This window comes from Nelumbo lutea, chromosome 1 (assembly GCF_056320005.1).
Source record: "Nelumbo lutea isolate HS-2025 chromosome 1, American lotus-T2T, whole genome shotgun sequence".
Classification (NCBI taxonomy): Eukaryota; Viridiplantae; Streptophyta; class Magnoliopsida; order Proteales; family Nelumbonaceae; genus Nelumbo; species Nelumbo lutea.
The window spans coordinates 177,827,680-177,839,190 of NC_142684.1; the positions used below are offsets into that span (position 1 = coordinate 177,827,680).

Sequence of the window (11,511 nt, forward strand, 5' to 3'; positions counted from 1 at the left end):
ATTTTTGTTTTTTTACATTTTTCTCTTTTCTACAATCTATAAATTTTTGGTGTTTTTTCTACAATTTTTATTTTCTGATATTGTTTTTCAATTACTATAGTTTCTATAATTTGAAAATAATTTTTTATTTTGTTTGCAATTTCTATAATATTTTATATTTTTTGTAATTTCTATGTTTTTATGTATTTTGTATTTGAAAATATTTTTTTTGAACTTTTCCTTTTTTCATGTCTAAATATTAGAATGGTAATATATTAGCACTCGTTAATTTATTTTTTATATTTTATATTTTTTTATGATGGTTAAAATGGTAATATATTAACACCCGCTAGTCTGTTTAATGTCAAATTAGTGACATGGTAAGTTTTAGACATTTTGAAAAGTTGTGGTGAGTTTAAGAGAAATGTTGAAAACTCATGGTGAGTTTTAAACAATTTCCCTAATTTTTATTGAAAGGTTTACGTGGATCAAAGGAACCATAAAATGTGAGCTCCTTTTAAGCTGAGCGGGCTAGGGAGTGGGGACTGGGTAAGTAGAAGGATAGAAGGCAACAATTTGACGCCATTTTCATTCCAATACCCACACAAAAATGACAAGAACATGAAATAATGGAACACTAAGAAGAGTTGAAGAGCCAAGGATTCATATAGAATTGAACCCTTTATTAGTTTAATTCACAGCTAGCGCTCTAGGAATACTCTCATTGGTTTCTTGGCTTCTTTCATTAAATGCATCAAGTCCAGAAATGTTGTCTAACTTTAGCTCTTGTTTCTATTCCATCTTCCTGGCCGCATCTTAATTTTAATCCACCCAATCCGTTTCTTCTCTTTATTCCTACTTCATCCCTCCTAGAAATGACAATGGGGCAGGTTCGAGGTGGAGATCATATTCCTTTTCCCCAACCTCGATTTTAAAACAAATCCATGTCCCTAACTCCAATCCCTGTTGGGGATAAAGGTTATCTCCATCCCTGATCCTCGACAGAGATAGGTTTCTTGTAGGGATCCAAATCTGATTTTTTTAATTAGCAGTATTTTTTGAAAAATAAATTTACTTAAAATAAAGAAAAAATTTAGAATATAAGTAATATTTTAAATATATTTTGATATATAAGTAAGATGAATTCACTCCCCATCCCTAACCCCATTAGGTTGAGCCATCAAGGAGGCCAGGTACTCGGTGGGGATGGGAAAAATTGCCATCCTTAATCCCTCCATAATCCATATATGTGACAACCACTTCAATGATTCGTTGTTGCACATAGAGGTGTCAATTGCACTCAATTTGGTTCAACCTGATCCAGTCTAATGCGAGTCCACGTACAAATGAACTGGACTAGGGGTGAGCATTATTCGGTTAAAACTGAAATACCGAACCGAAAATTTTGGTTTTGGTTTTCTTAGCTTTTAGGTAATTCGGTTCTATTAATTCGATTTTTAGGAATTTTGGTTTTCGGTTTCGTTTTTCAAAGTTAGAAATTCAGTTAACCGAAAAAACCAAATTAATTGAAATTCATTATATAATATGTAATATATAATAGTTAATATATAAAATGCTATATATTTATGTATTAATATATTATATATAATGTATTATAATGAAATTCAATTTCATAATATATTATAATAATATATATGATAGGTTATTATATAATATTATATATATTAATTAAATTTGGTTTTTAACTGAAATAACCAAAAACCGAACTGAAAATTTTTTGTTTCGGTTTCGGTTTTCATTTTTTTATTTCAGTTTTTAAAATTTTAGTTTATTCGGTTTGGTTTTTGATTGAATAAACCAAATGCTCACCCCTAGACGGGACCCAATCCAATCCAAACCGAATGAAATATAAAAAAAATATATATATTAAATTACAAAACACATAAGCAATTACAAAAATATATTAAAATGAAGAAAATCTGAAAATTACAAAAATACCCTTTTGGAATTGAAAAAGCACCTTTTTTAAAAGTGCTTTTCATAAAAGTTCTTTTGTAAAAGCACTTCTATGAAAGTACTTATACTCGTGGAAGTGCTTTTATAAAAGTGCTTTCGTAAAAGTGCTTTTGTAAAAATGCTTTTGTAAAAATGCTTTTGAAAAGTACTTTCGTAGAAGTGCTTTTATAAAATTACTTTCGTAAAGTGCTTTCATAAAAGTATTTTTATAAGTACTCATAGAAGTGTTTTCGTGTAAAAGTACTTTTATAGAAGTGCTTTCATAAAAGTGATTTTATAAATTTACTTATGTAAAAGTGCTTTAATAAAAGTACTTTTATAAAAATGCTTTTGTAAAAGTGGTGTCGTAAAAGTACTTTCATAAAAGTTATTTTATGTTGGCTTTAGTTTTGATGGGTTTGAAATTGAACAAGGGTTTGGCCTCATGGTCGGATTATTGGAAATTTAGTTTACATCCAATTCAGACCAAAAAGAATATAGACCAATTTATTTTGTATTGGTCCAACCCAATAATTATAATGGACTATCCAAATCCGATTTGATAAGGTTTGAATCGGATTGGATCCAACCCAAAATTGGGTCAATTGACAAACCTAGTTGGACAGGGTTGTGTTTTAGAAAAGGTCTCTCCATAACTTGTGAGGGCACCAAAGTAAATATGGAGGAAAATAGATGATCCCATCAAACTATGTCTTATAACTATACAATTTTAGTATGGTGCTAAAACCGTGAATCAGATGGCAATAGGGTAGGTTCAGGGAGAGTTTTGTAATTTTAGACCCTCCCACCTCCCTAGACCACGCAACCTGTAACCTGGGTTGGAGTTTCAAAATCCAAACCCTTCCCATGCATGAAAATGGAAAAATCCTCCCCAACTCTACCCTCCCCGCAATTGAGGGTGGGGTGGATTAGTTTGGCAGGTTTCCTCTAGATCCCACATTTAATTTTCTATTATTTCTTATTATATAAGTAATAAACAAACAAAATAACATGAACAAATATCAAAATTTCGAATTATTTGATTGAAACATGTAGAAAACACATAAGTTATTAATTATCCTTCACATAACATTCAAATCATTATTAATTTCAACACATAATACATAAGTGTAAATGCCTTACAACAATAATTTAATTATAAACATTCGGGGTATTTTAGTTACTGAAATGTATTGGTCGAGGAGGGTTGGGATTAGCCTAATACCACGCTCTACCTATACCTATATGGGTTATAAAATTCCAAAACAGGTAGGGTGGAAATTGCTATCCCTACTTTAGCATGCATGTAAGGCTTTGATTTCGTAGTTTGTGTAGGACTAAAATCATCTCAGTGCAAAAGCCGTTTTGAGTCCAATGGGTGTTCACTTGGCGAACTTTAGAAAGAGTACACATGTAAATACATACTAAATAACATGGTTTTCAAAATTGGGCCGGACTGGACGGTCGGACTGGAAAACCGGTAACCATTCAGCCCCTGGGTCCGATTATACTATAAATCAGTAAATCTTTAAAACCCATTGAAATAGGCAGAAAATTGCTGACCCAGGTGGTCGATCTGCTAAATTGTTCGACCCAGGCAGCGGTTCACAGGTTTTCATTTTTATTTTCACCAATTTAAATAAATAAAAAAACAAAAAACAAAATGACCCCATATCCCCAATCCCATCTCTTATGTTTAGGGTTAGAATGACCCCATTTTCGTTGTAACCCTTTCCTCCTCTCATTCGTCACACCCAATCGATCACCTGTGGTGGTCACGACCTACGGAATCCGACGGTGACACACAGCGATCGGTGGTGATTCACGGCGAATGGCAATGGGGGTGAGCTTCATCTACGGCGAACATCATTGATTTTGCAGCAGATCCAGTAGTAACAGTTGTGGGTTGTGGTAGTAATAGGTCTGGCGACCAACTTGCAGTGGCGGTCAACGATTTTGCAGCGACGATTTTGCAACTTTACCTGTACTGGCAGTGATGGTATATTTCCTGCCCACTATTCTCTCATGCTTGTTCTATTTGCAACTTTTGGGAACCACCCGACCTTCAATCCTTCAAGAGTGAAGGTATAAAATTCAAAAACAATGTTGACGATGTGCATTTTGGTAGCTCCCCGGCTGGCAGGTGACTCGGATGTCTGGCTGAAATAATTCCTACCTGGAATGTGGCTTGGATGCCTAGCTGAATGGTGACGAGCTGGAGAGGTGGTTCTGATCCCTAGCTAAATGGTGATGAGCTAGAGAGGTGGATCCGATGCCTAACTGAATGGTGATGAGTTGAAGCCGTGACTCTGATGTGACCTGCAAGAAAACAATGTCAGAGTGCCCGGGTTGCTTTACTCGGGGTGGGCATTCTGATGCTTAAGTTAGCGAATAAGAGATTTTAAGATAGCTAAATGTGAGAGAGTTGCGAGAACTAACTTGTGCATCTCCCCCTTGGGGTTGGAGGTAAGGCCTTTATATAGGCATTGTTTGGCGTGAGCATCACACAACACATCCAGGATCTTTGGGAGGACATGCCTAACTGCTCTGAAGTCCTCGGAGGTAGTCGTGCACGTAGGCCAATCTTTGCGCCTTACTCGGCTTCTCCCAAAACATTCCGTGTGAGAGTTGACTTTCGAGAGACCGGGGAGTGATGGGATGCATGCAGAAATCGACGGCGAGAACATCTCGTAGGTCACCAGGTCGGCGCTACAGGCAGGTTGCCAGGTCGGCGCTAGAAGCAGGTCACCAAGTCGGCAACAAGGGAAGGTCGCCAGGTCAGCAACAAGGGCAGGTCGCCATGTCGGCACTAGAGGCAGGTCGCCATGTTGGCGCCAGAGGCAGGTCGCCAGGTCGGTGCTAGAGGCAGGTCGCCAGGTCGGCACTAGAAGCAGGTTGCCAGGTTGGCGCCAGGGGCAGGTCGCCAGGTCGGTGCCAGAGGCAGGTTGCCAGGTTGGCGGCAGTGCCAAGTCGCTAGCTGGGACTCCATCATTTTTGCTAAGGCAAGTTGTCGCCTAGGTGGTTCTGGGTGTCACCCAGATGTTTCGAGATGCCATGTGTCATGATGTTAGTGGAGGGCCAAATCTGCCCTCATCAATTGCCCCCCACTCCCGAGCTGAGATCATCTCAGCGAAGGGAGTAGATTTGTGTTTCGTTGTAGGTCCTTAGGCCTGTTACCAACATATTTTGAGGTCGGCTTAGGGGTCCTTGATGATGAAGGCAGTTTGGCTTCCCCTTGCGATATGTGCGTCGAGGTTGGAATTTAAATAGTGGGTCAGTGCCACGGCTGCGTTGTATCAGTCCTTTAAGGTGCTGGTCGTCTACTCCTACGATAAGCCATAAGGAGCTTAACCTACGGGGGCAGCTTTACAAACTGCAAGTTGCCAGCACGCACGGGAACCTTGAAAAGCTCAACCCGCAAGGGCGATTGTAGTTTGTTGGCCGCCGACTTCTACGGGAGCCACAAAGGGCTCGACCTATAGGTGCAACCTCGCGAACAAGGTTGACAAGGCTCGTCTAGGCTGATTACGTGTGTCGCCAGGTCGGCGGAAGCAGGTCGCCAGTTCGGAGGTAGGTCTCTAGGTCGCCAAGTCGTCAGAATTTTGACAGTCTAGTTTTGCTCTCAGCACTTCAGCCTACAGACACCTCATCACCTCGGTAGGACTGACCTATAAGGGCGGCTCCACAACCTGCTGGCCATCAACTCCCTTATAAAGCATGGAGGGCTCGATCTGCGGCGTGACCTCATAGTTTGTTGGCTATAAACTCCCACGGGAACCACAGAGGGCTCAACCTGTGGGTGGCCTCACATTCTATTAGTCGTCAGCTCTCGCAGAGAGCACGTAGAGCTCAACATATGGGGGTGGCCTCACAGTTAGAGATATTCTATCAGGGCAAGACTACGAGAACTCATCTAGGCTAATCATTTTGCTTCTGCCCCCCCTAGGGGGTTCTTTCGATCAAGCACTGTTGTTGTTGCTTGAAGATGTTATTACTTGAGGCTCAGATATTCGGGTGAGAAAATAGCCATTTGTAGCGTTTTCCACAGACGACGCCAATTGATGTAGTGTGATCTAACTAATCCCTACTGAAGGATGATCTGGCTTCCAGTCGAGCGGCGAGCTAGGTGAGTCTGCAAGACAGTGGATCAGAGAACCCGGGGTGGCTAACCCGGCGAGGTCGCTCCGATGCTTAAGTCAGTAAACTGTGATGCAAGCTGAAAGTTTTGAGAGACTAGAGAGCTAGAGAGCTAGAGAGTAGAAAAATCACGTGTACCTTGTGTCAAAGGGGTAGGTGCCTTTATATACTAGAGTAGCCGTGGGACTCACGAAAGAGCTCTGGGACCTCCGGGATGTGGAGATAGAGTTCATTCCGCTTCCGAAGGAGCAGTATATAGATAAGGCTTATCATTCCACTTCCGGCTCTAGCGGAACTGGGATGAGTTCTCATCGTGATCTCAGAAAAGTTGGGATCTATTAGCTCATCGTGATCTCGAGAGATTCGGGATCCGTTGGAGAGACATTTGGAGTTGGTTACGTGCTGATTTGGGTTGTTAGTCCCAAGCTGTTACTTTGGTTCTTTAGTTGCGATCTGGATTGAATGCCGAGGTGACCCTGTGTCGATGTGACTCTGTGCCGAGGTGACTCTATGTCGAGGTAATCGAATACCCGAGCTCAATTGTTGCGAACTAGGCTTGCCAGACTGAGCTATCATCTCTTAGTCAGGTCGTGTCCACGTGTCCCCTTTTCACTAGGTCGAGCCAAATTACCCTTAATCAAATGCAAATCTTTTGAGTTCCCAATAGAATGTCAGGCTCGAAATTGGTGGTTCCCAAAAGTTTTTCTTGGGAACCACCAATTTCGAGCCGATAGGTTGACGCTCAATTGGGAGCCACCAATTTGGGAACCCAAAAGTTTTGTATTTTTTTTTTTTTTATTTTATACCTTCAGGTTCGAAGGACTGAAGGTTGGGTGGTTCCTAAAATTGAATATATTTTTTTAAAATTCTTAATTTATTTATGATGTCATAGGCTGAACCGTTCGACTCAAACGGTTGAACCACTTAACCAGAAATCGGTCCCCTGACCGGTTCTGTTTTCAGTTCGTTTTTAAAAACCTTGCTAAATAATACTAAATACAAAAGTTTTGACTTCTATATATTTATGCTTATACTAATTCCTAATTGAGCCTTAAAAAAATAGAATACCCATTCTTACGATGAGTGATTTTTCAATCTATCAATACCTTACCAGTTAGAGAGAGAGAAAGGGAAAGAGAGAGATGTCACATCCTTTGCCCACACCTTTGTTGTAAAGATTTCCTCATCAGGTTGAATGAAGTTAAAATAACCTAATTCTTGTCTATTATGCTGCACCAATATCACCGGTACACATCCTCACGAATCACGACTCGTACCCGAACACGTTTTTTTGCCACCCACTTTGTCCACTGCGCGCCATTATTATCCTTAGATGCATATCAAAAAAACTGGTAATAATTAATCAGGTGGTACTTATCATGCGGTATCATGTGCTAAAACGATTGGTTTCCTTCCGATCTAGCTTGGCCATAGATAATAGATATCCATTTAAGTAAAGGAGACCATGGTGTGGACCATCTACAATTTGCCCATATTAATACTATCACACGTGGATAGCTAACCGTGTGTCACTCCGTGACTTCTCTCCTAGGAGCAAAATGACCAAAGGCAAACAGTGTTTGTTTCAACATACAAAATGGCTTATACCACGTCCTTGTACCCCCTTTACGCTGCGTTTGAAAATGATGCAAACGGAGTGTAAATTTCGGTTCAGGCTAAATTTGTATTTTTATTTACTTTTGATTGTGTTTGTCAATATTACATTTATACATTGACAAATGACAAAAAATACATTTTTTAATGTATATTTACATTGATAGTAAGATGTAAAAGTACATCAATAAAAAGAAGTAAATATATGGATCGTTTTACACTTTACATATTTACATTTACACTTATTTGCATCGTTTCCAAACGCAGCCTTAAAGCTGTAACTTATAAACTATTTGCTATTTCTCACAGAATACGGGAGCTGTAGGTGGTCTTATATGCACATGACTGATTCATCTAAGTCTATCAAAATAGGCTAATTCCATTCCACCATCAACATTATCAATGGTTCATCTGTTTCAAAATAAAACCAAAGGAGACGGTGAATTTAAGTTTGAAAATTGAAGGATCAGCTTAACTGCCTTAAATACTTTTCCTATCTTTTCTTTCAAATCAAACACAACCTTAGCTTTTACTTTTAATGGAAATATTTGGGTTTCTTGCAGATAAGGGCAACTTTTTGCCCTTAATATCAATAAAAAGTAATATTTTTTTTTATAATAACTAAATTAGGGTAAGTTTTTTGAAAAAATATCAAGAAGGGGCATTGTTGTTCATCTTCCTCCTCCGCTCTCTATTCATGCGAATGAACCTAACATTCTGGCGCTCCACCCCTTTGAACCCATCATAGCCCTCCAATATCACCTTCATGAATGGCATGAACGTCACGAATACCCCCGACACGGCCTTCTGCATTATCTCGTTCATCTTTGGCTTGTCTCCATAGTATGAGTACGCCAGCTCACCGTTCGCCTTCACGAACAACTCCTCTTTTGGGTCCACCACCACTTCATGCAAGATAGGCCACGCCTTCAGCAATGCGTCTTGGTGGTGTTGCAGAACGTACGCAGCGTACGATAGACCCTCCCCGTTGGTGACCAGGGTCTTTCCAATCTCCGTCAGGGAGTACTTGCACTCCGAGGATCCGTCAGCCATGTGCTCCAAGAAGACATCGTAGCTGGTGAGTTCTCATTTCTTAGAGACTGGTGTTGTTTCAAGTTTCCGCTTTCTTGTCCGCCATGGCGGTAGAGCTCTGCTTCTGAGTTCTCACTTCTCAGAGACGAATGTCATTGCTGTTGTTGGTTTTTGATAAGGAAGTGAGGGAGCGATACTATGTAACTACACCGACTATCCACTGCTATTTCGGGTTTCCATTGTTTCGTTTGGCGGTATAGTTGTTGCCGGCGACCTTAACCTCCCACGAATATTTTCTGATATATTTTTTTTTAAATTTACCCTATTTTAGTTATTATATAAAAATATTATCTCTTTTTGATATTAAAATAAAAAAGTTGCCTTTATCTACTAAAAACCCTATAATTTTACTTCCTTTTGTATCCTTTGACTCACTCTTTAGACTCTCTCTTATTGCACATGCAACAGTCAATGGAGTCCACAGAATGATATACCAGATCTAACATTCAATCCGATTACTTTGAATTCGTATTATTCATTTACATAATTGGATTGGGTGTGGATTTATATTTATATACATTCATTTTATATTTATAAGTGGACAAAGACTTTTTTTTTGAAAATTTAAAGTTTTCTGTATCTAAAATATGAAGCGGAATTGAGTTAAATTCAAAATCCTATATGAAATCTAATAAAATATATGAATCCGATTTAAGACCACTACATTTGATCAGATTTGAGATGAAGCTCGGATTTAAGTTTGGAATAATCGGATTAGATGTGGATGTGGGCCATGTGGCTAAATCCAACCCAATTACAGCCTTACAGGCAATATACATATAAAATGGTTATTTAGAATGAAAGTATTTGGTTGTAAGTTGGGGGGTTGGGGTGACCATTTCAGCCCGGCCTGATCCAATATTCTTTATATATTTAAATATATGTATTTTATACACAATGTATACATGTATATGCCTTATTTCATGTAATATTATATATTTTGTATATAATATTATAATATGTATATAATGTATACAATAAAATTATATGTAAATTATATGTCATTTAATATAAAACATTATATGTATAATATTTTATATATAGAAGAGCCTAGGCTATAGCCCTTATCATAACTACAAAGCCTAGCCCAGGCCATGATCAGCCCTAGTTGTGGGGCACAAACCATATATATGATTTTTTTATGGATCGCTTCAGATACTAAGATAACGAATGATGCCAAGGTGGTCTCTAGCAATACACTCTATTGCACACTAGGGCCAACAATCTTGACCCCAACTCATTTGACCCACTCAACCCACCCACCTTGGAACCCACCCATACCTACCCATTCTATTAGCGGGTCAATATGGATCGAGTAACCCATTAGGGTCAACGGGAAAGGGTCAAGGTGGGTTGGTTTAAGGTACCCATTAGGGTTGGGGTGAGTTGAGTTGAGGGTTTCAGTCAAGCGACTATCTATATTTGCCAACTCTCATAAAAAATGTCCTTACAAAGATTCAAATTCAGGCCACCTAGCACGTTTAGATCTCGTTGCAATTCCAAACCACATTTCATTTTGTGATTAAAAGAGAAATAACATAGATTTTATTAACTTTTGTTTTCACATGCAATGTAAACAAAAAGCACATATATATATTTAACAACTCTAACTAAAAATTAAAAAATAATATTAAAAATATTGTTTTATAAACTAATAGAATAAATAATTTCATCAAATCCACATTTATATAAAAAGATGATTTTTAATATCAAAAGATTTCTACAAATGGAATATTAATAATAGAATAGTTATTTTAATACTTAAAATTTATAAATTTGCACATGATATAAGTCTTAAAATTTTTATAAATTTTTAACTAATATTTTAATTTATAATAATAAGTACTAACAAAACATTTATTATTTACAAAAAATAAAAATATTATAAACAAAGTATTGAAGAATATAACAATTAAGTTTAAACTATCAAATCCATTAATCTACATTTATTTCAAAAATGATTTTTAATTCATAAATTTATCGAAATAAAACTATTAATAGTGGAATTATTATTTTAGTAATTAAAAACTATGAATTTGTATATGCTATGTATCTTTGAAATGTTAACAAATTTGATATACTCTATGTTAAGATTATATTTTTATAAATTATTAATCGATATTTTAATTTGAGTTGATTCTTTGTTAGTTTTAAAAAATTAAAATAGTAAAACAAAATGATAATTGATATAATAATTAAAATATAACAGATGCATATGTATAGTGTCTTGGACTCTTGATTGATCCATTATAAATAAAATTATATAATATCTATGCATCTCGATATATGAATTGTAATATATTTCTTCATATATATCATTAAAATTTATATTTTCTATGTATTTATATGATATATTTTGTGATTATTTTGATCTTAAATATACTGTTATTAATGTAATTATAAAAGTCTTATGTATTTCCCTAGCGTATCCATGTGTTTCCATATTTTTTGTTCCATATCGATGCATTTCCAAAGCGTATTTGTATCCGTATCTATGTTATTTGATACAATACTTGATACTAATACTTGGTTTTAGTAATTCGAAATTCTCTATTCAGGTTGAGTATTTTTGAGTAAAGGTTGAGGTTTACTCATACCATTTTCTGCCATGCTTTTATGGTATGTTTTCATGTTTTCTAGTGTTTTTATGCATTTTCTATAATTTTTGCTATTTTTTGTATTTTTTTGCAAAAGTTATGCATTTGTTTGCATTTTCTAGTATTTTTTGCATTG

General features: G+C 37.0%; 1 long non-coding RNA gene across 1 annotated transcript; it reads left to right on the forward strand.

Moving 5' to 3' along the window:
- Window positions 1-8,328: 8,328 nt before the first annotated feature.
- On the forward strand, window positions 8,329-9,115 carry LOC148879463 (uncharacterized). The gene is made up of 2 exons (XR_016104235.1): window positions 8,329-8,764; window positions 8,902-9,115. It is a non-coding gene; the product is annotated as an uncharacterized LOC148879463 (long non-coding RNA).
- Window positions 9,116-11,511: the final 2,396 nt, after the last annotated feature.